The 27,670-nt window shown below is 34.6% G+C and overlaps 1 non-coding gene across 1 annotated transcript; it reads right to left on the bottom strand.

The window, feature by feature from the left end:
* Positions 1–21,726: 21,726 nt before the first annotated feature.
* Positions 21,727–21,830, bottom strand: LOC118896257. Its single transcript, XR_005020163.1, has one exon. It is a non-coding gene; the product is annotated as a U6 spliceosomal RNA (small nuclear RNA).
* Positions 21,831–27,670: the final 5,840 nt, after the last annotated feature.

Genomic DNA, 27,670 nt, shown 5'->3' with positions numbered 1-27,670 from the left:
AATATCTTGATAAAATTCATGCAACAAAAAATTGAATTAAAACAGAGAGCTCAAGATTGGAGAAACTGTGGTATTTGAAATGACCAATAGTGTTAAATTTGTTTACATCTAGAGAACTAAGGTTAACAACTGAGAACTATGTGTGTAGAAAAAGTTACCGTAGCAGGCTTAAGACTACTAATTTTAGAAAAGCCTGCTTGTCAGTTTGGCCCTTGGCTGGCATATGGAAACTTGGATTTCAGGAGTATTCCAACTATTCCCCAAACAGAGAGGAATATACTTGAACTATGCCTAACCTGTTTGTAAGCAATATGGTTTTATAGTGAACACCTGCTTTCCTTCTGGGAGTCTTGATTTTTGGTTCTTCCTAGGCAGAGAGTGCCTATGTGATCAGACCCCAAGAAAAACCCTGGACCTTTCACACATGTGCTGTGTTGTCACTACTTCTTGCTGGCAGAATTAAGCACTTCCTTTGTGACTCAACTGGGAGAAGCTGGCACTAATTTCCTCTGCACTTTGTCCCATCTGCCTTTGCTGATTTGGCTTTGTATCATTTCACTGTAATGAATCTTAGCTGTGAGTGTGACTTATGCTGTGTCCTCTGAATCCTTCTAGTGAATCATCAAACCTATGGCTGATTTTCAGGACCTCAGGCACACTATAGTTTACCTAGTAAATTACTAATGCTATAAATCTTGAAAATGTAAAAGTACAATATTAAAAATAGTGAACACATATAATATTTGTGAGACTACACCACATTCTTTTTGGGAATCAAGGTGACCCCCTCTCCCTGTCATATTGATACCTACGAATTTATCAATCATAACATCCTCTAACATTATTCTTGCCAAATAAATGGGAAAGTAACCTAGGTCAGGCCAGTTATAAAACTGTATGAATGACTATAAAACTGTATGAATGACAAGTATAAGAATTCAGCAGTTTTCCAAAATTTCTTATTTTAATCATTTGGAGGTATGAGACCATCTTGCATGTATCACAATGAAAAACTGTCTAAAGAAGCAGACAAATAATCCACAGTTTTAAAAAAACAGATAATTATCAGCCGATGTAGAAAGAGCAAGAGGAGTAAAGAGAAAGATTGAGTTTGAACTTTTAGTTAAAAGAATAAAATTGACAAAATGCAAGTTTAGGGAAAGAGAGGTGAAAGGAATGTAGACAAGATGATTGCCTCATTTTTTTTTTTTTTTTACTATAGGGCATCAATAGATACTTTCTGAAACTTATAAATAAAACATGAGATTTAAGATATAAATTTAAAGGCAAAAAATTAAGCACTAGATTATTTGAAAACCAAACTTGTAGGTTTCCAAAGGGAAACACACAGGCACACATAGTGCACAAATGTACAAATGCATAAGGTAAAAGGGAAGATCAAATTGCAAAAAAGAATCCAAAGAAATATTTTAGAAAGTTATGTGGTATGTGGAACACATTTGCTTATCTCTACTTCCTCTATACAATTCAGTGAAATATGAAAAAGACATTTAGCATGTAGAATAGAATTGGTTATCCCCACTTGCCTGATTAATCAACTAATAATATGGCAATAATAAAAATACATAAAACCCACAAGTATGAAGAAAATGGAAGAGAAAATGATAAGAGATGACCAACATCAACAATCGTTGGAAATGGAAGAACAAATGGTAATTTTGCAGAATGAAGAAAGTGACTTCATCTACTACAGAAAGACAAGCCAACAAGTCTTAAATTGGGCTCAAAAAATGCCAAGAAGCCTCAGAAATTGAAGGTACAAGGTAGCTTTAAAAGTGAAAGATTTATGGATTTAAAAGCAGAGTTGAACTATTATACAAGGAACACTTATACCCTTAGATGCTCTCCTTTATTGTTTTGTGTCAAGACTAAAACCCCTTTGCAATTGTGGTTTAAGGTAAGGGATTTCTTTTCTGGAGATACTAATCCATAAAAGTAAAACAAAACAATATTTTAGATGTAAGAATACCAAGAAAATGGGGAAATAGATCTAAGTAACATTTTAATCACCTGTAGGATGTATTCCTATATTCTTTAGTAAGTGAAAATCTACATACTCTTTATTCCCTTTCTTTCCACTGGGGCCCCAGAAATGAGCATCCAGTTCAAACTGGCCAATTAGGAGGACACACTGCCATAGTGAGCTCCAGTGAAACAGTCACTACTATATTTGAAAAACTAGATTGCAACCCTCCAGCCATTTCATCTTTCTCATGCTTCAAAACAGTTTTTAAGGCCCTCAACTGAAAATATAAAAAAGAAAAGAATGAAAAATAAGAGGAGTTTACCATGAATTTATAGAGCTCAAAACATAAACAAAAGCTCCTAAAGCAGAGTTAAACTTCAAAAAAAAACTATAATTCATATCACAATTATGGGAAGATACTGTAACCATGAATAAAAACAGTGCTATATAAAAAAGGAAAGGGAAGTGTTTCATGAAATAAATACGTCTTGAAAACTAATTGTGGTGTCAGTACTTTGGAAAAAATCACAATAATAATTGAAAGCTACTTGCAAATAGGAGGGTAAGATGAAGATATTTTCAGCCATAGAAAATGCTTCATACTTCTGTTCATTGAAAATTGCTGAAGGATGTGTCTTATTGAAAGAAATAAGAAAAAAGGACTTACATGATTCAGAGAAAAAAGAATTTAGAGTAGAATAGGGTCAAGAGTATTTCTTAGGGGAAAACGTGTGAGTGTGTGTGTGTGTGTGTGTGTGTACAAATCTGAACATCTGCAGAATTGTGGCTACATAAACACTGAAGAATAATTTAACCAAACATTATGAGTAAAGTCTTTTGAGAGGTTTAGAGGAGTACAAGTGTTTTCTTCAAGTGAGGATGAGAGTTTAAAAAACTAACATCCTGGGGGCTTCCCTGGTGGCGCAGTGGGTGAAAATCTGCCTGCCAATGCAGGGAACACGGGTTCGAGCCCTGGTCTGGGAAGATCCCACATGCCGCGGAGCAACTAGGCCCGTGAGCCACAACTACTGAGCCTGCGCCCCGCAACAAGAGAGGCCGCGATAGTGAGAGGCCCGCGCACCGAGATGAAGAGTGGCCCCCACTTGCCGCAACTAGAGAAAGCCCTCGCACAGAAACGAAGACCCAACACAGCAATAAAAAAAATAAATAAATAAATTAAAAAAAAAAAAAAAAAACAGGTCCGGGATTCCAACCCTGGTTTGTCTGAACTCCGGTCTATGGGATCTGTACTGTTGCAAAAAAAAAATTAAACAAAAAAACAAAAAAACAAAAGAAACTAACATCCTCATTTAACATACTAGAAAAGTTTGTATCTAAAACAGAAAAAAATAATGTGTATTACTCTACAAATGTATTTTTAAAAACACATTTAAAAGGTAAAAGAAAAGATACATTGTTCAAAATAAATTTTTATTCTTCTAATTTTTAAGTACATTGCAGCAAATGCTGTCTAAAATTCCTGACCATTCAGTCCAAAGCTCTAATTTTATTTAATGACCCCCCCCCCTTATTCCCAAACACTTCCTATACTTTTAACATCTCTTCAAAATTAAAAAAATATTATATGGGATAATCATCCCTAACATTTTGATCAGCTACATTAAACTATAATAAAATAAGTTTCCAAAGACAACCCTCAATTTACCTAGGCCAAAAAAAAAAAAAAAAAGTGGGGGGTATATTCTTATTTTCAAAATAAACATCACTGCTGTCGTTTTATTCAGAACTATTTAAATTGTTAAAAATCATTGGTTCCCGTACCATGCCATACAAGCTTATAAATTTATAAACAGTTTACACTCATACATAGAGTTTCACTGTCGGTATTTGTAAACTGTAAGACAGAATAAGTAAGTCACAGAGCATGTTCATTCACTGAAGATGGCTTGCAAAGTACTAAATGCATAAAATGTTTACAAATAACTTTTAACTGTAATGAAGACTGATGTCTCACAATGCAAAATCTATGAAGAAATTATGTGCCCTCAGTGACTTCATATGTGCTCCCTGAAGAGAGTGCATGCAATGAACCAACAGATATATGTCCACATTTCCTTGGATTAGCATAAATTTTAATTCCCTCCTAAACTATACTATTGCTATTTTACTTAGCTAAAGGGCTCATTGAGCAGAACAGTTGAATCTAAGGAAGAAGATATACTCTCCAGAATGGCAGCATTTTACTATTTTATATTCAACAAAATCTTGAGCATTCTTGAAAAAGGAGGATATAATATCATTTAAGGTAAAGTTTGATTTTTCAAAATGAATTTACCCATGAAGAAATATGTATTCATTAGGCAATCATATGGCTCTAATCTCTTACTGTACTCTATTTACAACTCACCTTACATTATTTTCATTATGTTTTTGTTTTCGAAGGATATTTAAAAGTTTAGCCTGCTGTGTCCCACTTTAATATAATTCAGGGAAGTATCAAACAGGTAGCTGAGTTAACCTTTTAGGCAATGGTCTTCCCAGAACTCATAAAAATACATCACATAGGCTGGCTACACCTATTTACTAAGCCAGTTCCTTATGAAGCTTTAGGGAAATCATCACTGGACAATAAAAAGTAGCATTTTTGACTGACGCATAGAGAAATTCCATAAATCTTATACAGATTTCCCCTGTTTTCAGGAAGCAGAGCTTTCCTATGAAACCTTTTGTAAACTGAAATGGCATAAAGCAAAGAAGCAACTACCTTAGGCCACATGTTTGTAATAGATGCACAAAATAAGCTGACATAAAGCACAGATGCCCACAGATACACGTCTAGGCTATGGTGGCTTGATGCTGAGATGCTGAGTGTAGTTCCCGGGAAGGAGCTTGGTGGCGCCACTCTCACTGCTCAGGGTGCACGTTGCCTCTATAATGGCTCCTGCAAAACAAATGCTGAACGCTATTTTCCCTTTTCACCAAAGCAAAAATCCTCTTCAAATTTCTCTCAGTTAGCAAAATCAGGTACTAATGTAGGTCTTTCGTAAAAGTGTTGTAAAGCAAACTTTTGAAAAGGGAGGGATACCTGTATTAAAATTAACTTAGACTGTGGTCATATATTTAGTCTTTGAGTCTAGATACAGAGTAATCCAGTTCTCATATATAGGCCTGTGATTTTTTTTTCCTTCAGATTGCTTTAGTAAATGGTACTACAGTGATCTAAAAGTTGCCTAATTATGTGTTCTTTTAATATTTGGCTTAATACTTAGTATACAGTAGGCATTCCATAATTTCTTGCTTAATCAAATAAAATTAAGTTACTAGCAGGAAATTAAGTTGCTGGGGAAGTTTTTAAAAAATTATTAAGTGTCCTTCTACCATTCCCAAGTTAATTATTAGTACAAAAGTGTGTTCAGTATCAAGACGGGGCTCAACTACACTCAAACTCTTATTAATCCTCCATGACTTGTATAAATGTTTAACTTTAAAATGGAAAAAGGTAGAAAGATATTACTTTAACATATGGTTGAATAGTGGAAACCCAAATTACAACATGGCTCTTTAAGATTTAGACAAAGCAATTTCTTGTACAGTGACTGCAATATCTTCAACTTAAAAAAAATATCCTGCAAATTCCTAACAAAATGTTATTTTTATTTACCATTTACACTGAAGGATATAATCCCCAGGGAAGGATTAACTCACACTGAGTCAGACATTTCTATTAATATGTGCAAAAAAATAATTGTACTTTCTCACTCTAGGAATTTTTCCAAATAAATTCTACATTTTCAGTCTTACAAGTAATTGGCTGCATTCTAATCTAATAGGTTTTGCCTTCTACATTGCCACTTCATTCTAATGGGCACTTAGGTGCTTCCATATCCTGGCTATTGTAAATAATGCTGTAATTAACATAGGGGTGCCTCTATCTTTCAAATTAGTGTTTCTGTTTTCTTCAGATAAATACCCAGGAGTAGAATTGTTGGATTGTATGGTAGTTCTATTTTTAATTTTTTGTGGAATCTCCATACTGCTTTCCATAGTGGCTGCAACAATCTACATTCCCACCAATAGTGCACAGGGGGTCTCTTTTTTTCCACATACTCATTAACGTATGATATTTCTTGTCTTTTTGATAATAGCCATTCTGACAGGTGTGAAGTGATATCTCATTGTGGTTTTGATTTGCATTTCCCTGACGATTAGTGGTGTTGAGAATCTTTTCATGTGCCTGTTGGTCATCTGCATGTTTTCTTTCACAAGTGTCTACACAGGTTCCTCTGCACATGTTTTAATCAGGTTCTTTGCTTTTTGACCTTGGGTTGTATGAGTTCTTCATATATATTGGATATTAACCCCTTATCGGATGTATCATTTGCAATTATCTTCTCCCATTCAGTAGGCATATTTTACTTTTGTTGATAGCTTCCTTCAATGTGCAAAAGCTTTTTAGTTTGATGTAATCCATTTGTTTGTTTTTGCTTTTGTTTCCCTTGCCTGAGAAGACATATCCAGAAAATAAAAAATATACTCCTAAAACTGATGTCAAAGATCATCCGCCTATGTTTTCTTTTAGGATTTTTAGGGTTTCAGGTCTTACACTTAAGTCTTTATCCGTTCTGAGTTTGTTTTTGTATATGGTGTAAGAAAGTAGTCCACTTTAATTCTTGAGCATGCAGATGCCCAGTTTTCCCAGCACCATTTATTGAAAAATGGTGCTGTATATTGTATACAATTGTATATTCTTCTTGCATCTGTTTGTCTTAGATGATTGCCCATATAATGTGCATTCATTTCTGGCTCTCTATTTCCATTTATCTATGTGTCTATTTTCATGCCAGTACCCATACTGTTTTTGATTACTGTAGCTTTGTAGTATACTTTGGAAATCAAGGAGCTTAGTATCTTCTGTTTTGTTCTTTTTTCTTAAAATTGTTTTTGAAAATTTGGGGGTCTATTGTGTTTCCCCTACAAATTTTAGAATTATTTGTTCTAGTTATGTAAAAAAATGCCATTGGTATTTTGATAGGGATTGCATTAAATCTCTAGATGGCCCTGGGTAGTATGGTCTTTAACAATGTTAATTCTTCCAATCCATGAACACAGTGTATCTTCCATCTTCAGCTTGTGGCAATCTTCAGTTTCTTTCATCAGTTGTCATAGTTTTCCAAATTACAGGAATTTTACTTCCTCAGTTAGATTATTCCTAGGTATTTTACTCTTTTTGATGTGGATGGTAAATGAATTTGTTTTCTTAATTTCTCTTTCTGAATAGTTAATTGTTAGTGTATAGAAACACAGCAGATTACTGTATACTAATTCTGTATCCTGCAACTTTACCAAATTCATTGGTGAGTTCTAGTAGTTTTTTGGTGGTATCGTTAGGATTTTCTATGTATAGTGTCATGTTATCTGCAAACAGTGACAGTTTTCCTTCTCCCTTTCTTTTTTAAAATTATTTATTTATTTATTTATTTATTTATTTATTTTTGGCTGTGTTGGGTCTTCATTTCTGTGCAAGGGCTTTCTCTAGTTGCGGCGAGCGGGGGCCACTCTTCATCGCAGTGCGCGGGCCTCTCACTGTCACGGCCTCTCTTGTTGTGGAGCACGGGCTCCAGATGCGCAGGCTCAGTAGGTGTGGCTCATGGGCCCAGTTGCTCCACGGCATGTGGGATCTTCCCAGACCAGGGCTCGGACCCGTGTCCCCTGCAGTGGCAGGCAGATTCTCAACCACTGCACCACCAGGGAAGCCCCCTCCTTCTTCCTTTCTAATTTAGATTCCTGTTACTTCTTTTTCTTGTATGATTGCAGTGGCTAAGACTTTCAATACTGTGTTGAATAAAAGTGGCATGAGTGGGCATTCTTGTCTTATTCCTAATTTTAGAGAAAAATGCTTTCAGCTTTTCACCTTTGAGTATGATGTTAGCTGTGGACTTGTCATATATGACCTTTATTACGGTGAGCTATGTTCCTTCTATACCCGCTTTATTGAGAATTTTTATCATAAATGAATGTTGAATTTTGTCAAAAGGCTGTAGAATTACTTTGATAAAGGGTTTGAAATTTGTGAAATCTTTAATTCGTATTGATTTCCCATCAGGAAATATAAATTCAAGTCCCACCAAACGTTTATAAAATGTATATTTCCTTGAATCTTTGCCAAAATAGCTATTATATATAAAGTCTCAATTTGTTGGAAAAATATCAATTCCAATTAATGTCTACTACATTTTAAAATTTCTTTTGTATTTTATCAGATGAGTTTATTTTGATTTTGTTTCTTTTTCTCCCTGTGCTGTTTCATATTTAAACACTTTTAAAAGTTGAAGGCCTACAAAATGCTTTAGCTCAACAAGATAATATTTATTAAGTGCAAAAGCAACACTCTAATAACAAATATCTTTTGAAGCCCCTAGGAATACCTATATATACCCAAATCCGAAATCAAGGGACTCATCCTAGACTTTGTGAATCAAACATCTACAAGTACAGCACACATACATTTTCATTTTATAAAATCTCTCAGAGAATTGGATGCATGCTTTCAAAAACCATTTTAATTTTGGATACATTTATGGGCTGTCTGACATGCGTCAGTAAGTAAATAACTAATGGTAATAGATAAGTAGGACTTCTTGGTAGTAATTGAAATAGATGCAATATATTAAACCACAAACAAATATAGATAGGTTTCCATTTGAATGCATTTGTTAAAAGAGGCTTTTGATGGAAATGCAACTAAGAAAGTTACACAATGGGAAATTATGTGATTAAAGGAATATTAATTATGCAATCAAATAAGCACACATAAGATGTATCCATATTAAAATGCATAAGGAGATTATTTAGAATGATCTTGGTACAATTATACTATTTTTCTAGGCAAAATTATGTGCTATGATTGAGAGTCACAGATTTCTTTTGATATCAAAGAGAAAATATTAGAAAATTAAAAGCAGAAGCATTTAGGAAAAGACATAGAAAAGTACAAAAAGACATACTAAGAATTTTTTTAAATATGAGCGATATCAACATTTCCTTCTATATTTTTAGAGCCCCTTAGAGAATTACTATGGACAGTTTGTAGTAACCATGGTTATGTGCCCTAGCTAATTCCCATAATAACCAGTAAAATCAAGCAAAGTGTTTATGATCAGGTTAGCTTTTTATTATAGAGCCAGTTACTACACAAAACTATTAGAAAATCTTGCTGATCATTTTGTATAAACAGAGGTTTTCATAAGACTGTATTTTGACCCTTTGTTTTATGAAAGCAGTTTATTGGTTTTGCTATATTTATACTATAATAATAGTTCAAATGGAATTCAAATGGAATATTAAAATCATCTAAGACCATTTTTATGGTAACAGAGAGCGCATAAAAGAGATCAAGAATTAATTAAAATGCTTAAAATGATCATTTTAAATCTAATAAACATTTTTACTGAAGTATTAGATTATATTTTGAGTCTATTTTATCTTCATTGCTTTAAAAGATAATCTGCTACTTTAAGAAGGTTCTGATGCCTTTTAGTCTTTTTTTTTTTTTTTTTTTTTAAAGTGTGCTGATTTAGGTGTGGGAGCTATGCTGAGCAATGTGAGGATCATTACTGTTATTTGAAGGTTTTCTTAGCAACCTTGCTTTATAAATTTATTTATTTATTTATTTATGGCTGTGTTGGGTCTTCGTTTCTGTGCGAGGGCTTTCTCTAGTTGCGGCAAGCGGGGGCCACTCTTCATCGCGGTGCGCGGGCCTCTCACTATCGCGGCCTCTCTTGTTGCGGAGCACAGGCTCCAGACGCGCAGGCTCAGTAGTTGTGGCTCACGGGCCTAGTTGCTCCGAGGCATGTGGGATCTTCCCAGACCAGGGCTTGAACCCATGTGCCCTGCATTGGCAGGCAGATTCTCAACCACTGCGCCACCAGGGAAGCCCGCCTTTTAGTCTTATTCAGCATTTTGGCATCATATTCAAGATCAAAATTTTAAAAATTATTATTGGTTTACCCTACTATCCCCAAGTTACAAAGTCTCCAATGATTACCTCATATGAATGATTTTTATTTGAAGTACAAAAAATACAGTTGTTTTTGCAATTCTCATACTTGTTAGTCAATCACTTTGTGTAGAAAAAAGAAAAATAATAACATACATATTATTTACTTTGTGCCCTGTGAGTAGAAATCAGGAAAATCAATAGAAAGTTACATTATTATTTAAACAATAAAATATCCATGGCAAACAATTTCATCTAAAATAATTTTTTATCAGTGTAATAAAAATTTTAATGATTTTTTAAACTTGTTCTTATCCAATGATCCATCATATACTAGCATGACTGCAGTATCCACTATGATAAACATATTTATGCTTGGATGGATTTTAAGCACATGCTTGAGTTGACCAAGGAAGGAACTTGCCACTCATGTCCAACTACAAACTTCCTCTTTTACCGTAATTTTAGCAAAATCTTTTTGCAATGAGTCTGTTAAGAAGGATGGGAATGTCCTAAATTATTATACTCATTTTTTTTTCTGCACCATATCTCTATTTGTGACCTCTGAATTAGCCCATATGTGGCTGTTATTTTGTTCTATGTCAATAGTAGTTTCTACACTTGTCCCATGTATCTCTTTCCACTGTTGTCTTTGTCCTCCAAATTTGAAGGGTTTTCTTAAATCTGTTTTCCATCTGCACCATAAGATCTTTTAAGTTAAATTTCTCTTACTCTCTGAACTCTCTTGCTCTCTCTTTCTGTCCAACTTCTGTCTCTCTCCCTACTCCCTCTCTCTCAAACAATCAGTACAAGATATGACACAGATTGTTTGCTTGCCCAACAGAAATTTATTGATTGCTTACCACTGTTCTAGATGCTAGAAATACATCTGTAGAAAAATAGACAGTAACCCATATCTCCATGGAGTTTATATTCTAGAAGGGAAATAAGCAAAAGCATTAAGGAAACTATGTTGCATGGTCTACAAAGATAAATTCTAAGAAGGGAAGGGGGAAGGGAATATTGGAGAGGGGAATTTTGGTTTAAACAGTGCTTAGGGAAGGCCTCTTTCACAGGGTGCTACGTATAACATACACACGGGTTGCAGCATCACGCAACTCCAGAGCGTCACTCACACTGTAATCTATGTGAATGATGCCCTTGAGTTGAGCTGGCCACAGGCTGTGCAGCCATCATCAGTAGTGCTCTGGTAAAGACCTGAAAGAGTTAGGGGAGAAAGGCATGCAAACACCTAGAGAAGAGAAGTCTAGGCAGAGGACACAAGTGTCTTATTTAAGATAGAAGCGTGCATAGATGTTTGTGTATCATCAGAGAACTCAGTGTGTCTGAAAGGTGCTCAGTGAGTATCTGAATACGATTCAAATATCATCCACAATCAACTGTGTTGATTATGTACTGATCCAGACTGATATTTCTAACGTCCTAAAACACTAAAAAGGAAATTATTTTCAGTTTATTTTTCTAGTACTGTATAACTCAAACATTGTCACAGTTGAACACTTACCATCATGAAGACTTTCATTTTTGGAACAAAATATAGCCAGATAAAATAAATACTGATGATGAATAAATACCATGTATTGACTGGCATATATATTATTATTCCTTTTCGTGTTTGAGAAAAAATTTCTGCAGATTAATAATATTCATCTTGTGTTCTGTGCAAGGAAGTTGCGTAACGGTGAATTAGTTTAGGCATGCTGAAATAAGTAAGAACACACCATTTGCAAATATTAGTAGCTTTGGATTTCTTTCTAGATACTTACATTGTGAAGAATCTTATTAAAAATATTTCTACATTCTGTGCAAGGATGCCCATACTTAGAAGACATCCAAAAGCATCTGCATAGTGATTGAAAAATAAATAGAAGCAGCGTTTTCTTTTGAATTGACGCCATGCTTCTTCCCATCTGGGACTCTTAGCTCAATCAGAACAAAAGGGTTGTTTTGGAGAGAGAATAAAAGAAGTCATTTGAGCTTTTTCAGATACACTGTCTGCTTTAACCCTTTTCAAGGTGCAAGTTTTAGATCCCTCCTCCCCCCACCCAAAAATGTTCTAGGGAAATTGTAATTCTTTGTTCCGGTCCCAGAATTTTCTGTTTTTCCAAAAGAGTGCTTTAAATGTTAACAACACAAACTAAGCCACCAGTTTTAAAGCAAAAATAACAGCCAGCCCTCTCTAGCCTACACTTTGGGATATTAAATTCTAAGTGTATTGTGAGCAACTCATTTCAACAACCAATTACTGCTTCAGAGACCAAATGAAGACTAAGTAAGAAAGTATCATCCACCTCACATTTCTGAAGTGTATGTGCTCTGTGTGAGCCAAGCCCCCTGAAGCGTTGAACCAAACAACCACACCAGGTTCCTATCCTCTTGGTTATTCAGCATTAATTTCTTAATGCCTGGTTGGGCCTGCTGATGAGTGGCCTCTATCTCTCAGGTATTCTGCAACATTGATTTCCAGCCTTGGAGTGAATTATTTGTTCGTTTTCTCTTTGCATGATTTAACACAGTTGGACTGCTATGAAGAGAGGGGGAGGGAAAGGAACATTCTGAATAGATGTGCCCTACTTGAGGCTTCTGTTTAGTAATACTGATGTGAATGTACATGTTTTTTAAAAGACTGCTAAGATTTCTTCTGGCTACAAAGTTGTAATATTTTGCATTTAGCTACCAAATGCTTATTATTCAACATTTTTGTACCCAACATATGCAGTTTACAATTAAGGTCACTGTAATAAAATATTTTCAATGCACATGAGTCCCTCCAACCAAATACCGTTTTTTTAATTTACTTGCAGAAATGTTTTATTAATGTATTTTTCCAAAACGTTTCTGAAGCCAGTTCAAAGGCTCTTTTGCATGCTTGCTATTTTAAAATTTAGTACAATTGCTTTAAGCAAAATTGTCATCTTTTCAATTTCTTTTGTATTTTTCTTACTAATATAACATTGAATGAATGCTCTAAATTTTTGGTTACTAAATCTGGACAGCATTTAGCATCAGTAAGTGTTTTAATATCTGAAAAATTGTTGTCCAATATAAAATTATTTAGAAATGAGAACAGTACACACAAAACACAGCGTCTAGTTCTGAGTCATAACCCCTTGTATTATGAATGTTCATGTTTTCATCATTGTCATCTTTATCAACATTACAAAATTTTTCCATTAAAAATAAAAATTATTCATTATACATTTTAAAAATGATCACCTGTGATCAATATTGCACTTAATTAGAAATGACTTTCTATACTAACATATACAAACATATGAAATTATCAAAAAAAAATCTTCTTAGAGATTTATAAAAAAATTTACTCCTGAAAGAGACTCTTTACTGAAAGATATAATGAATTTTTATATCAAAACTCAATTAGTAATTTTCCCACTGTCTCTCCAAATATAATTCTACTTTCAATATGTCAAATAAGTCCTTAAACGGACATATATACTTCTGAGCACCAGAAATATCAATAGTATAATAAGAATTAGCCTATATTTTATATTCAGAGAATACAGAGTCCACAGATTCATATAAAATAATTAGAATTTCTGGTTAAACAAAAATGTTAAGTTATCCTAATGGTTTCAGATGTGTGTCCCCATAACTGAATATTCCTCAAAAAATGTACTAATATTGCTTTCTAAAGTCAGTGTCAAAACATTTTTAAAGAGTGAAGTTTCAAAATGTTCCTGATATACCAATTCTACAAATTCACATGTTGTCATGAAGAGATAGAAATTGGGTATAATTGGATATTATGCTGAGCATATTAGATGCATCACATAGTCAACTGACCAACTAATTCTTTTGAATTTCATAAAGTACAGTAGTAACCAAAAGATGGAAGAAAGACTTTGTCTTCTGGTGAAGATTTTAAACTTAATTCTATATCTTAAAGCAAAAATATTATTGTGAACTATCAAAAAGACCAACAAATAGATTATGAGGTTAAGGTGTCAAAAACCTCTGCATATTTGACTATTTTGACTAATTTTCCATATTTTTATATCATTTAAACACATGTTATACAAAAGTGTTTGCATAGATATGAATTTTAAATGGCCTATTGACATATTTAGGCAGTTTTACTTGTTCCTCCCCCCCCCAGATATTGGTCAGTATGCTTGTAAATTCATATCATGACCCAATTTTTTCTCATAATGATTAGAACATTGACAATAACAAGCAACAGCATCATCAACAAGAAGCCACTAAAATTAGAAGCACCTTTGTGCTTTTCTGTCTGTGAAGGACATATGTGCATGGGTGTGGAGATGAAAGAGAGAGAGCCTCATAAATCCATCATAGCACAGTATCATAATTATAGATTTATTAAAATGAATTTAGTCTTTAATGGTCAGTCAGTATGCCAAAGAGTAATTCTAATTATCTTGTAAATTGTTTGCATCTATGACTAATTCTACTGTAATACATCTTTGTCGATCAACTTACACCATTTCTGAATACCGCTTATTTACATCTTTGTCACTCTTCAATGTAATTTTACACTATACATGTGCATTTTTCTTCTTTGTAATTATTTTTCACCTACCCTATATATATAGCTATTGTTTTTCTACTGAAAAATAATACAGGATTTGAATCAGATTTTTATAACCTCTGAAATAAAGTTGTGTTGTGCATAGTTTACTCTTGTTTCTAGCTTTGGAAGCATAAGTAGAAACCACTTATGCATATAACTAAAAACCAAAAATATAATTAAAACATCTATTAAATTGGGAAACACTTGAACATTATTAAGTCAGCATGGAAGGCAACTGAACAACTCAAAGCTCTGAAATTTATCATCCTCTACTAGACTTGGCAAGGCTTTTTTGGAAGAGAGAGAAAGGCATTATTTTAGATTGGATCTCTAAGGTCAATTGCAAACCTGAAATTCAAGAAAAAGAAAAGCAAATTTCAGTATTAATAAATACACAAAATCTTCCTGTGGGTACTTCTGCTTTCAAAAAAGGAATAAGAGGATAACTTTGTACCAGGCAAAAAAAATCTATAAAGTGTTCTCTTATGGTTATATAGAATGATGGGGAAAGAAGCCACTCTTCACACTTGCTATTTGCCAAGAGAAAGACATTTATTTCAAAGTTTCTGCCTTTTTTTTTTTTGGCTGTACCGCGTGGCATGAGGGATCTTAGTTCCCAGACCAGGGATTGAACCTGTGACCCCTGCAGTGGAAGCGCAGAGTCTTAACCACTGGACCACCAGGGAAGTCCCTCTGCCATTTTTTTTGTATTACTAATAGATAAACTCCTATGATCATGAGTAGAGAAATAAACTACAGTTAAGCTTCTTAATAGTGTATGGGATATATAAAGGAAGGTCCAGAACTATTTGAGACCAAGGGGAAAGAGAGACCAGAATAAACTAGTAAAGCTGGGAGGAACTTTCAACTTCTGGACACAACCAAAGTGAAACAGGTTGAAAGAACAACAAAAAGAAATTCCAAGTCAGACATACCCTGTAGTTGTCTACCTAGAGGGCCACGAGAGTTTTAAGAACAAAGATATATATTACTCAATTTTACACTTTTAAAATCAGCTATTTATGATAATATAACCCCTGCATTCAGCCCTGAATCTTTAGCAAAGCTTTCTACAGAGAATAAGCCTTAGAAGTTATTTTGGAAGGACTGATTTCCATGGGCACAAAGAAGTGACAGAAGAGTTAGCACATCTGGAAGTAAGCTACAATAAGTATGGAACATAATTAAAGTAGAAGTTACTCTGAGAAAAAGAAGTACTCTGAATATCCTTTAAAATATTGAAAGAAATATGGGCTTTTATTTAAAAAAATAATGCAAGCTGAGACTTCCCTGGTTACGCAGTGGTTAAGAATCCTCCTGCCAAGGCAGGGGACACAGGTTCGATCCCTGGTCCAGGAAGATCCCACATGCCGCGGAGCAACTAAACCTGTGCAGCACAACTACTGAGCCTGCGCTCTAGAGCCCGCAAGCCTAGAGCCTGTGCTCCGCAACAAGAGAAGCCACCGCAGTGAGAAGCCTGTGCACTGCAACAAAGAGTAGCCCCCGCTCGACACAACTAGAGAAAGCCCAAGCGCAGCAATGAAGACCAACGCAAACAAAAATAAATAAATAAATAAATAAAGCATGCAGTCTCATGACAATGGAGACAACCAACGAGAGAGGTGATACTGTCTTATAATTTTAAATCTGCCCTGAGCACAAACATTTTTGGTTTCTATCCTGAATAATTTGGGTAGAGATTCACCAAGAAGCTACTCAGAAACTTTCAAACTTGGGAGTATTGGTGTTTCCCAATTATATATTCTTTCAGTTACGACATTCTGGAATAAGGTTGTAGAATGGGTACAAAAGAAATTTCAGTCCTAGAGAATATTTACAGTTAAGACAATTGTAACTAGTAGTGATTTCAAATATAAAGAGTTGTCTGTGAGATCTAATTCTATGACCTCTTCTCTGGCCACTGTCTCCATCACTATCCTGCTTTTGCCAAACTGACTCATTTCTTTTCTTAAATCACAAGAATATGCACACTGCCATGTCACTGATCAAAGCAAATCACAAGGTCAAGCCAGATAACAATGTTGTGGGAAAGAATACTTCTATGGTGGTGCAAAGGCGTCCTTGGTAAACAACTATTTAGTCTACCTTCCAATACAATATAGATTTGGGGATTTCCCTTTAGCAATGTATAGCTTATACATTTTATTGGTATATTTGATTTTGTGTCTCCCTGAAGGTTGAAATTTCAGGAGGAGCTCTCATATCATTAACTTATTTACTCCCAAGATCCATCCAGGAAGATGAGAGATATTTATTTATCTACTTTTAGGGAGAAAAATTTTTACTTACTTGTTGTATCATAATTTGTATTGTTGCCTATGATGGTAATACAAAATATTTCTGACTAATTACCCATTTTAATGTGAGCATACTTAATATCTATCTCTCTAAATGGTTAATATGACTTTGTTTCCCTTTTTCCTAAAAGAAATATCCTGTAAATTTTTTTCTAAGAAAATTTCCACTCGTAGGCTAATACCTATATTCATTTTACTCATAAGTTCAGATGATAACAGAGCTTTCAGAAATATCCTATTCAAACAAAATATATCAATTTTATTTATACTACTAATATAAGTTATTATTACGAGAATAACTATAATAGAGGTTGCCACAGTCAGTAAATCACAGACCTGGTTTTACTTCTATTCCCCAAACTAAATTTTGACCTTATGTAAGGCAACATAAAATTCTCAGTAGTTGGTTGTCTTTGTTTATCTAATGGTAGTAAAAATATCTGTTTTATATTTTTGTTGTGAGGAAAGAAAAAGATATAAAGCTCTTAGCACAGTGCGTGACACAGGTGAATGATACTGATGGCTTACATGGTCACGGTTATTATAATTACCAAAATTAGCATTTATTGATTCCTTAATTTTTGTCAGGTACAATGCTAGGCAGCTTATTAAGTTAGTTTCATTTATGTACCACCCCTCCCCTCAGTAAAACGAACACAAATCCTTAGGCAGGTACTAATATTAGTCCCATGTTATACATAAAGAAACAGGTACAACAGAGTTAATTGGCCAAGTTTACAGCTAGTAAATGGTATAAGTGGGTTCCCTGATAGCCCTCATTAAAATTTCTCCAGGCCACGGTATGTGAATATTTAGCTCAGGAACAGCCACTGCTGTACTTTGTGTCCCTGCGTATATCAATAATTAGCCAAGGAATGCTTATTCATCCAGCCTACAAGTGCAAGTGTTCTCAACCCAGACCTCTAGGCAGCCACTATCAATTAATCAGAGTTTGTATTTAAATTGAAATATGTTTATCATCTGGCTCTAAAAGGATATAATTCTGTTAATTAACATTTTTATATAACTAGTAACTAGCCCACTAGCTTCAGTCAATCCCATTTGTACTCTGCATTTAGACTAGTTCCAGGTGGGATTTTATAATCAAACTGGGTGTGGAGTAGTAAAAGAAAGAATCAATTTGGACATGCATAAGGGCAGTAGGATCAGTGCTCTCATATTTTAAAACAATGCTCTCTAGTCTTTGATTTTAGATGGTGCTGACGTACCCCGATTACTTTTGAATTAGGAAGGTTTTGGTGGGAAAAAAAAGAGTTGAAATAGTTTTTAAAAAACAAGTGGATTGTTTATGGAATTATTCTGTGCTAGTTAAAAGGACTAGATGAAATAAAATAAGTCAATAATGTCTATCCCCAGGGGGAAAAAAAAAATTCAGACAATCAGACAATTCTGGGTGGCAAGCATGACCTGCCAAAGGTCACAGAGGAAATGAATCTGTGTTATCTACCAAGGCAACTGTGACAGCTGCAGGCTTGTATGTAGTTATTCCCTTTTTTGTCCCACTTTACTCCTACTTCTTGGGACCATTTACCATGTAAGCCACCTACATCTGAATTAGGTGATGTTTTAGGAGAACACAAACTAAATCGAAGGATTGTATATTTACTTGGGTAACCAGTGACTCTTTTTTTTTAATTTATTTTTTGCTTAAGAACAAAATGAAAACTTTTATACCTTATTATCACTGACTTTGTTTTCTAGGTTCTGTCTCAAATTTGTATACCAATAAGTACATGTAAATTGCTTTTTTCTATTAAATATCTTCATTTCAATACAGGACATGCTAAAAATAGAAAATATTGGGCTACATTTATATATAACCTCTTCATTTCTCCAGCCCTTTGCCAACCCTCCATATGCTTACTTGTTCTATTGAAGTATAAATGACTACATGACCTTTACCTGAATCTTCTTCTGTGCCCCTAAAGCACAGAAGAATTTCATACAACAGTGGATGTTTGTGTGTTCTAAAGATGCTTTCTTTAATAGCCAATATTATAACTTTTCAAAGAAAATGTATATCTCCAGTGTTTGGCTGCCATACTTTTTAGATGGGAATTATCATCTGTTGGTCCATTTCTATGTGCAGACCAGATAGTACATTATTCTACATCAGTAGTTGGCAAACGATGGTCTATGGACCGAATCTGGCCCACCAATGTTTTTGGAAAAAATTTCATTAGTACACAGTCAGTCCCATTTGATTATATGTCTATGGCTGCTTTCATACTACAAAGGCAGAGTGGGGTAGTTGTGACAGAGAGAGTGTGCTATGAAAGCTAAACATATGTACTATCAAGTTTTTTAAAGAAAATGTTTGCTCTGATCTACGCTATAACTCTGAAATCTCTTTTGTTCATTTTGCTTCTACCTGTCAATTTTTATGTTATATCACAGGGAGCTGTGGATTTATATCTTATTCTCCAATTGCAAAACATAAGATTACTTATCTTTAATAATAACTTCCAGGGTGGAAACCTTTGAAACGTGTATGAAACAGAGGACATTCCAGACAGGAATAAACTGAGGCTTTTAACTACCCTTGCAAGTTTTACTATCCTCGTTACAGCAGTTCTGTGAATGCTCTGATGAGATCTCTCAAGAGAGAACTTGTTTTTAGGAGTATATTTAGCTGACGCACTATACCTGCTAGATATTCGGGATCTGACAGCATATAAACGAAGCCCATGCTCTCTTCAGTCAATGACTGAAATCACATGGGTACTCTGAGATTCCTCTTGGGATTGGAAGTTTTCCAGAATTTCACTGCAGTCCTGTCCAGCCCTCTTTACCTCCCTCTTCCCTTTTGCAAGAGCCAGATGTGTATAGTTTTCTGAAAGTTCTCTCTGCCCAAAACTGCTTCCTTTCCCCTTTATCTATAAATCCTTTACTCCCAACAAATATCTTGCATGTGTAATTCTGTAAGCATCTATTTTTGGAGAACCCAGTCTTACATACCTGCTCTGTTCTTATTTCCTTTTGTTCTATGTTAGCATTCCACTCAAAACAAACAAACAAATGAAAACAAAAGGAAAGTTATAAATAATAACAAAATAAAGCGTATCTGGAGAGTGACAGTTTTTGAAAATTATTTATCAGATTATAAACTTGGAAAATCTGTTGGGAGATCATTTCCATTCATCTCCTGCGTTTCTTCACATCTTACAAGCAGAGACTTTACTCTGCTATATTTTTCTGAACTACATTTCAAGGCTGAAATAGGGATAGTTTCTTCCTGTGGGACAGATAGCAGGTTTGATTGCTGTCCAGGATAATAAAGATAATCCGTCCCTTCAGGGTAAACATTAGGCAGGTTTCTAGCAGATTCTTTAAAAGATTGGGGTTTCCTAACCTTATATTCTCAGTTGTGATAACAAACCACCTGTGTGGGCAGAATGCACACACACGGCTCCACATTGGCCCATAAGACACAGGGGACAAAGGGAACTAATGCAAACATGCAGCTTATGCTATATGCTGTGCCATGAACAACAAAATCTTTTGTCCCTAACCTGGAACCTCTTTTTCTGCATCTGTGAAACTGTGACAGACTAACTTGTTAGCACACAGGTGGCAAAATCTCAAACGCTTCCCAGTTCTTGAAAAAGTCTAATCAAGAAATTTAAAGTATAAAAAAAATCTTTGCAAAATGATTGAATGTGGAATAAATAACCATTAAGTCTCCTTTCCCCAAATACAAGTGTTGCTCTCTTAACTCTGTGATAAGGTAAATACTCTTTTATTGCAAATTAGACTTTAAAATTCGATAGACTTGTGAAAGCCATTTTGGGTCACGACTTGAGAATTCAGGAAGGAAAGGAAACAAAATTTGCCAGCAAACCTATAAAGACATCACTTAGGATTTCAAAATATTTTATCAAGCAGTGTGCCCATTGATTTAGGAAAATAGATCACTTAAGTATTTTTTATCCCTTCAAAATCCACACCATTACTTAGATGGAAGCAGATTTCTGGTCTAAATTATGGTCTTCTATCAGGCGTTGGAGTAATGAATGACAGGACTAAGCACCTCATGTAGGAGTCTCCTCGATTACCCTTCAGCAGTCTAGCTCTCCGTTCTGTGCAGCTCAATGTTCAGCTATGATGATTATTTTATGCTAATAAAGTAATATTATGTAGTTTTTTACTGAGACAGGAATAAGCAAAATGAGCCTGGAGAGGACTCTGCCAGCTGTGTGGATTGACTGTGTATGATCCTTGGGGGATGTGATTATCAGGCGACTGAACCATCATTAGGATAATTAGTGTACTTGGCAACTGCATTAGTGAAATTATTGTCATTGCTCACAGCTTGTTCAGTGCAGTGTTTTTGATTTGGTAAGATTCATTTTTACAAAGGCAACTGACCATGTGAATGAAATCAAGAGATGTAATACTTCTGTTATTTCTATTCAGTCAGTTACAGAACTAATAAATGAAAAGGGAATATATTTAAGCCTAAAGGGGGGTATTTTCTAAAATTAAATGGTTAACTTTGCAACTGTCCTGGATGTAAGCTTAAATAATCAAAATAAACCTCTTATTGGTTATGAACAGATAATCTGTTTAATTGTCAGCACTCATTGTGAGTCAATTCTTAAAAGATAAGTGCTAAGGCCATTGAGGCTATTCTTTTTTATTTTTAATTTGAAGTATGGTTGATTTACAATGTTGTGTTAGTTTCAGGTGTACAGCAAGTGATTCAGTTATATATGTGTGTGTGTGTATTTATAATATTTTCTCTTTTTCAGATCCTTTTCCATATAGGTTATTACAAAATATTGAGTATAGTTTCCCTGTGCTCTACAGTAGGTCCTTGTTAGTTAATTGTGTTATGTATAGCAGTGTGTATATGTTAATCCCAAACTCCAAAAATATGGAATGTTTCATGAATTTGCATATCATCCTTGCGCAAGTGCCATGCTGATCTTCTCTGTATCGTTTCCAATTTTTAGTATATGTTTCTGTTGAAGCAAGCTGAAGCCATTCTTATACAACTGTCTTAGTAATTTACTTGTCTGTTACTCTTTGGGCCTTCCATGACTATTCACAAGTGGCTTCCATTTCTATTTTGGAAGAAATCATACCTTGAAAGAGTACAAAAGAACTACTCACATGTAGTTAGCACTCAGTGATGCTGTTTCTCTTTGTTTATTAAATATGCTGAATTTCTGATTAAGGATGACTGATCTCTAATAATTCTGATGGCCCAACCACAACGGAGCACTGACTGTTAGGGTTTGGCAAATTCATCTATTCTACCCTAGAGAATGACGTTTTTGTTCCACATGATGTTTATGATTGTTTTCATTAGACCGAACCTTTAAGCACAAAGTTGTCCTGCTTGACGTTTTGCTTCTTTCATGGGATTGATAGGGTGAGTACACACTATATGGAAACTCAGTCTTTTCAACTTCTCTTTTCACCAAGTTTATCTAGCTTTTCTCAGTAAGAAAGTGAAGGACCACATGTCTGTCCTTACTGAAAGACTGAAATATTGCTGGAAGTCATCTTATTTTTTGTCATGTACATTTGGGCCTTACATTGTTTTCTGGACCCTCTTTCCTCCATTTTTTTTTTTTTTTTTCATTTCTCCTGTCCCCATAAGAGTAGTCAGTCTTGGCAAAAGTCATAGAGCTGACTTGTGTTCAAGAATACAGGGACTAGGAGGAAGCTCCTTGACATTGATCTCGGCAGTGATTTTTTGGATATGACACCAAAAGCAAAAACAACAAAAGCAAACATCAACAAATGGGACTACACCAAACTTAGAAGCTTCTATACAGCAAAAGAAACAACAAAATAAAAAAAAACAACATGCAGAATGAGAGAAAGCTTTTGCAAATCATATTTCAGCTAAGGGGTTAATAACCAAAATATGTAAAGCACTTATACAACTCAATAACAACAAAAAATCCAATTAAAAAATGAGCAGAGGAACTAAATAGACATGTGTCCAAAGAAGATATCCAAATGGCCAATGGGTACGTGAAAAAGATGAAAATATCACTAATCATCAGGGAATACACATCAAAACAACAATGAGATAGAACCTCATACCTGTTAGAATAGCTATCATTAAGAAGACAAGAGATAACAGTCTTGGTGAGGATGTGAATAAAAGGGAACCCTTGTACACTGTTGGTGGGAATGTAAATTGGTGCAACCACTATGGAAAATGACATGGAGGTTCCTCAAGAATTAAAAATAGAACTTCCATATGGTCCAGCAGTTTTTACTTCTGGGTATATACTCAAAGAAAATGAAAACAGGATACCTAAGAGATATATTCATTTCCCATGTTTATTGCAGCAATTTTTACAATATCCAAGATATGGAAACAACCTAAATGCCCATCAACAGATGAATGGATAAAAGATGTGGTGTATATGCCACCCTCCCCACAATGGAAAAATGGAGTATAACTTTATAGATAGCCCTCCATTTCCATGGTTCCATATCCTGGGGTTCAACCAAACTTGGATCATGTAGTGTGAATGTATTTAGTGGAAAAAGAATTCTCTTATAAGTGGACCCAGGCAGTTCAAACCCATGTTGTTCAAGTGTCCACTCTATATACATTGGAATATTATTTAGCCATGAGAAAGAAAGACATCCTGCCTTGCCCAATAACATGGATGGACCTTGAGCACATTATGCTAAGTGAGATAAGTCAGACAGAGAAACAAATACTGTACAATATCATTTATATGTGGAATCTAAAAATGCCAAACTCATAAAAACAGAGCAAAATGGTGGTTACAGGGGACGGTGGTGGGTGAATAGAACATTTGCTGTTTAAGTGTACAAACTTGGCATTGAGTGGTAAATAAGTCCTAGAGATCTAATGAACAGTATCATAAATATAGAGAACAATATTGTATTATAATCACTAAATGTGCTAAGACACTAGAACTTAACGTTTTCAACCACTAAAAAGAAATGATAATTATGTAATTCAGTAAAGGTTCTAATTATCACTACAGTGGTAATCACATTACAATGTATTAATGTATCAATTTAACATGTTATACACCTTATATTGGCACAATGTTATATGTCAAATATATTTTAAAAAAAAGAATTAGGGGAATCTGATAACGGGACACAGGAATATCAGAACCCATTCCTCAAACTTACTGTCTTTTTTATGGAAGATAAAAAATCATTTATTGGATTTTCTCCTTTAAAAGAGGACCCAGTATATGTACTTTGAAAAATATTTAAAAATTTTTACCCAACAAATAAAGATCACAAACAGCCAATGTATAAAAAATTAAGTATTTAGAGAACAAAATTCAGACATATATAAAAGCTCGTAATGAGAAATAATATTTTCAGTTATGAGGAAAATAAAAACAGAACTAGAACACTGAAAAACTATGGGTTGGCCAAAAATTTCCTTCAGTTTTTAAAGTAAAAATAAAGGACACATTTTTCATTTTTCACCAAGAATTTTATTGAACAATGCGTTCACTGTTTTGTTTCCACTACCTTCTGCCATTTTTCAGGCAACTTCATAACTCCATCTTCCCAAAACTTTTTATCTTTTTGAGCAAAGAACTGTTCCAGGTGCCTTTTACAGTCTTCTAGGGAATTGAAATTTTTTCCATTATGAGAATTTTGTAAAGACTGAAATAAATGGAGATCCGAAGATGCAATGTCTGGTGAATACAGCAGATGAATCAGAACTTCCCAGCCAAGCTGTAACAGTTTTTGCCTGGTCATCAAAGAAACATGTGGTCTTGCATTATCCTGATGGAAGATTACGTGCTTTCTGTTGACTAATTCCGGGAGCTTTTCGTCAAATGCTGCTTTCACTTGGTCTAATGGGAACAGTAGTTGTTGGAATTAATTGTTTGGTTTTCTGGAAGGAGCTCATAATAGAGGACTCCCTTCCAGTCCCACCATATACACAACATCACCTTCTTTGGATGCAGACCGGCCTTTGGTATGGTTGGTGGTGGTTCATTTCTCTTGCCCCACGATCTCTTCCGTTCCACATTACTGTACGGTGTCCACTTTTGATGGCCCATCACAATTTGTTTTAAAAACGAACGTTTTCGTTATGTTTCAGTAGAGAATCATATGTGGAAATACGGTCAAGAAGGTTTTTTTTTCGCTTAACTAATGTGGAACCCAAACATCCAAAGTGATTCATGTAACCAAGCTGGTTCAAATGATGTTCAATGCTTGATTTGGATATTTGAGTATGTCTGCAGTCTCCGCATCATATAATGTTGATTGTTCTCAATTAATGTCTCCATTGATTAATATCAAATGGTCTACCAGACTGTGGAGCATCGTCCAGCGAAAAATCTCCAGCACGAAACTTCTCAAACCACTTTTGAAACATTTGATCAGTCACAGCACCTTCTCCATGCACTACACAAATCTTTTTTTTTTGCGTTTCAGTTGCTTTTTTTACCTTTCTTGAAATAATAAAGCATAATTTGCTGAAAATGTTGCTATTTTCTTCCATCTTCAATATTAAAATGATTACACAAAAATTCACCCAATTTGATAAGCTTTTTTTAAATGCACACTGATATGACAGCTGTCACAATGCAATCTAACAAAATTGTTTTGAATGAAGTTAAAGACAACTAAGCGCTACTAGAACCATCTTATGGAAAAAAACCAAACGAACTTTTTGGCCAACCCAATATTTACAATATAACCAACATATAACCAACAGATGATAAACATTACAACTCATAATAGGAATGGATTTGAAAGTGAGCATATAACATAATTCTGTGTCCACAAACAGGGAAAGAGATACATGCCTTTTTTTTTTTTCCTTTAATCAACCTTGTCTCTTTTTTAACCTTTTGAAAATTTTTATTTAAAAAGGAAAACACAAAAACACAGACTTCTTTCACTTCAGTATGTGGTATGATGCATTTCCCAGTTTGTTCAATGCTTTAAAGCTCAAGGATGCCTCTGCTTTCAATTGTACATGGGCCTAAAACAGTCTAGCTTTTAGCAAGCAGGCAGGAGACTCAACAAAAATCAAAATAGAACAAGGCAGACTAAATGCAGGGCACATCTGTAAACATATTATACATTTGAAAATTACAATATCTGTAAAAGTTTCTTCAGGCATTATTGAAATGTAGCACATTTTTACCTTCTCTTTTTAACTTCATCTCCTCAATTCTATCAATTCTTTATAAAGTCTGTATGCCAACAGATTTCATAATACTCAATTTATTGAATACAATAAGAGCTTACTAGAATCAAGAGACATTAAAGAACATTTAGTAAACAACTAGATGAATATAATTAGCTCTGATTTCATTTTATATAAATTAGTTGATGTTAGCTTTGAAAATCCAACTGTAGCTAAGGCACAGGCATTTTCCCTGCATGAATCATTTTAGTAGGAGTATCAATATTAAATGGTAAATGATTTGAAAATTATACTGACCAAGTCACTGCAGCCTACTAAATATTCTACTCAGAATATCTACGTTTCATTCTAAACCATTTATACTTGTTACCATTGAAAGTCTGCTATTCAAGAAAAATGTTTTTTCATTAGAGGGAATTAATCCTCTTGATAAATTCCTCCTACACTTCAGGTACTTGGTCACTGTAATTCTTATTTTATGTAATCTTTTGTTTATTGTAACTGTTATGTGTAATGGATGAGGTTAGTCTTTTTTCTTTGCCTTTAAGTCCAAGTGGATCTAGACACAAGTACCACAAGTGAATGTGCAACATATATTTCCCTATGTTACTTTATATACTGAATTAGAATGTAGGTACAAGAAATTTCACAAATTCATAGTTAACTGTAAAATAAAATTTAGAAAGAGTTAAAATCACAAGTATCTATATAATCTATGTGCTTATCTTTTTTTTTTTTGGCCACGCTGCACGCAGCTTACGGGATCTTAGTTCCCTGATCATGGATTGAACCCATGGCCCCTGCAGTAGAAGCGCCGAGTCCTAACCACTGGACTGCCAGGAAATTCCCTTTGTGAGCTTATCTTAATTCAGATATCATTGATAATTATGCTGGTATTTCTGGCATGTAGAAATGCTTTTTTTTTTTTCATTTTGTTCTTCTAAGAATGCTTTAATATCTGAATAGGTTCAAAATGCCTTGACACTTCTGTTAATTCCCTGAGTGATTTAGCTCTTCATTCTGTAGCTTTCTCTATAGCCAAAACTCTTTGTAATCAGTGAATTATTCACATCCACAGACAAAGACGATAGTATGCATCTGTGTCTGAGACCTGGACTCCTAATTACAGAAACCAAAGCCCTTAATTCTTTAAATCTATGCATGTGGTTTCTAAGGTGCCATTTTCTTAACTATTTGAGCCACATTCAGATTCACGATTGATCATAATCTTAGCCTTACTCTACAGACAGAGAAAATCTTAGAGCTAACATTGCATAACACTTATCTGGCTTACCTACTCAGAGCCAGCTATTTTACATATTATTTATTTATTCCTCATGTAGTACAGTGTTATTATATCCACTTATTCAGCTGAGGAAACAGTCTCAGAGATGTAACTTATCTCATTTATGGTTCTGCCACTAAAGTTGGTAGAAATAGGATTTAATCTTATTTCTGTCCAACATCATAGTCCATTTTATATATATTTTGCTATTAAACACATGCATGCTAATACTGTAAAATAGATTATGGTGTCCGTGAGTATGTGCTTGTCAGACTGCAATTACAGGGAGTGTCACTAATCAAGGGCCCCAGTCACTGGACTCTGAAACCCACTGAGACATCTGCCCCAAAGCCAGGCTTTCCAGTCTAAGAATGAGCATGCCAGAGATACCAA

The sequence above is a fragment of the Balaenoptera musculus genome, chromosome 5 (genome assembly GCF_009873245.2).
Source record: "Balaenoptera musculus isolate JJ_BM4_2016_0621 chromosome 5, mBalMus1.pri.v3, whole genome shotgun sequence".
NCBI classification, from domain to species: domain Eukaryota; kingdom Metazoa; phylum Chordata; class Mammalia; order Artiodactyla; family Balaenopteridae; genus Balaenoptera; species Balaenoptera musculus.
This window is presented reverse-complemented; position numbering and strand designations above follow the sequence as displayed.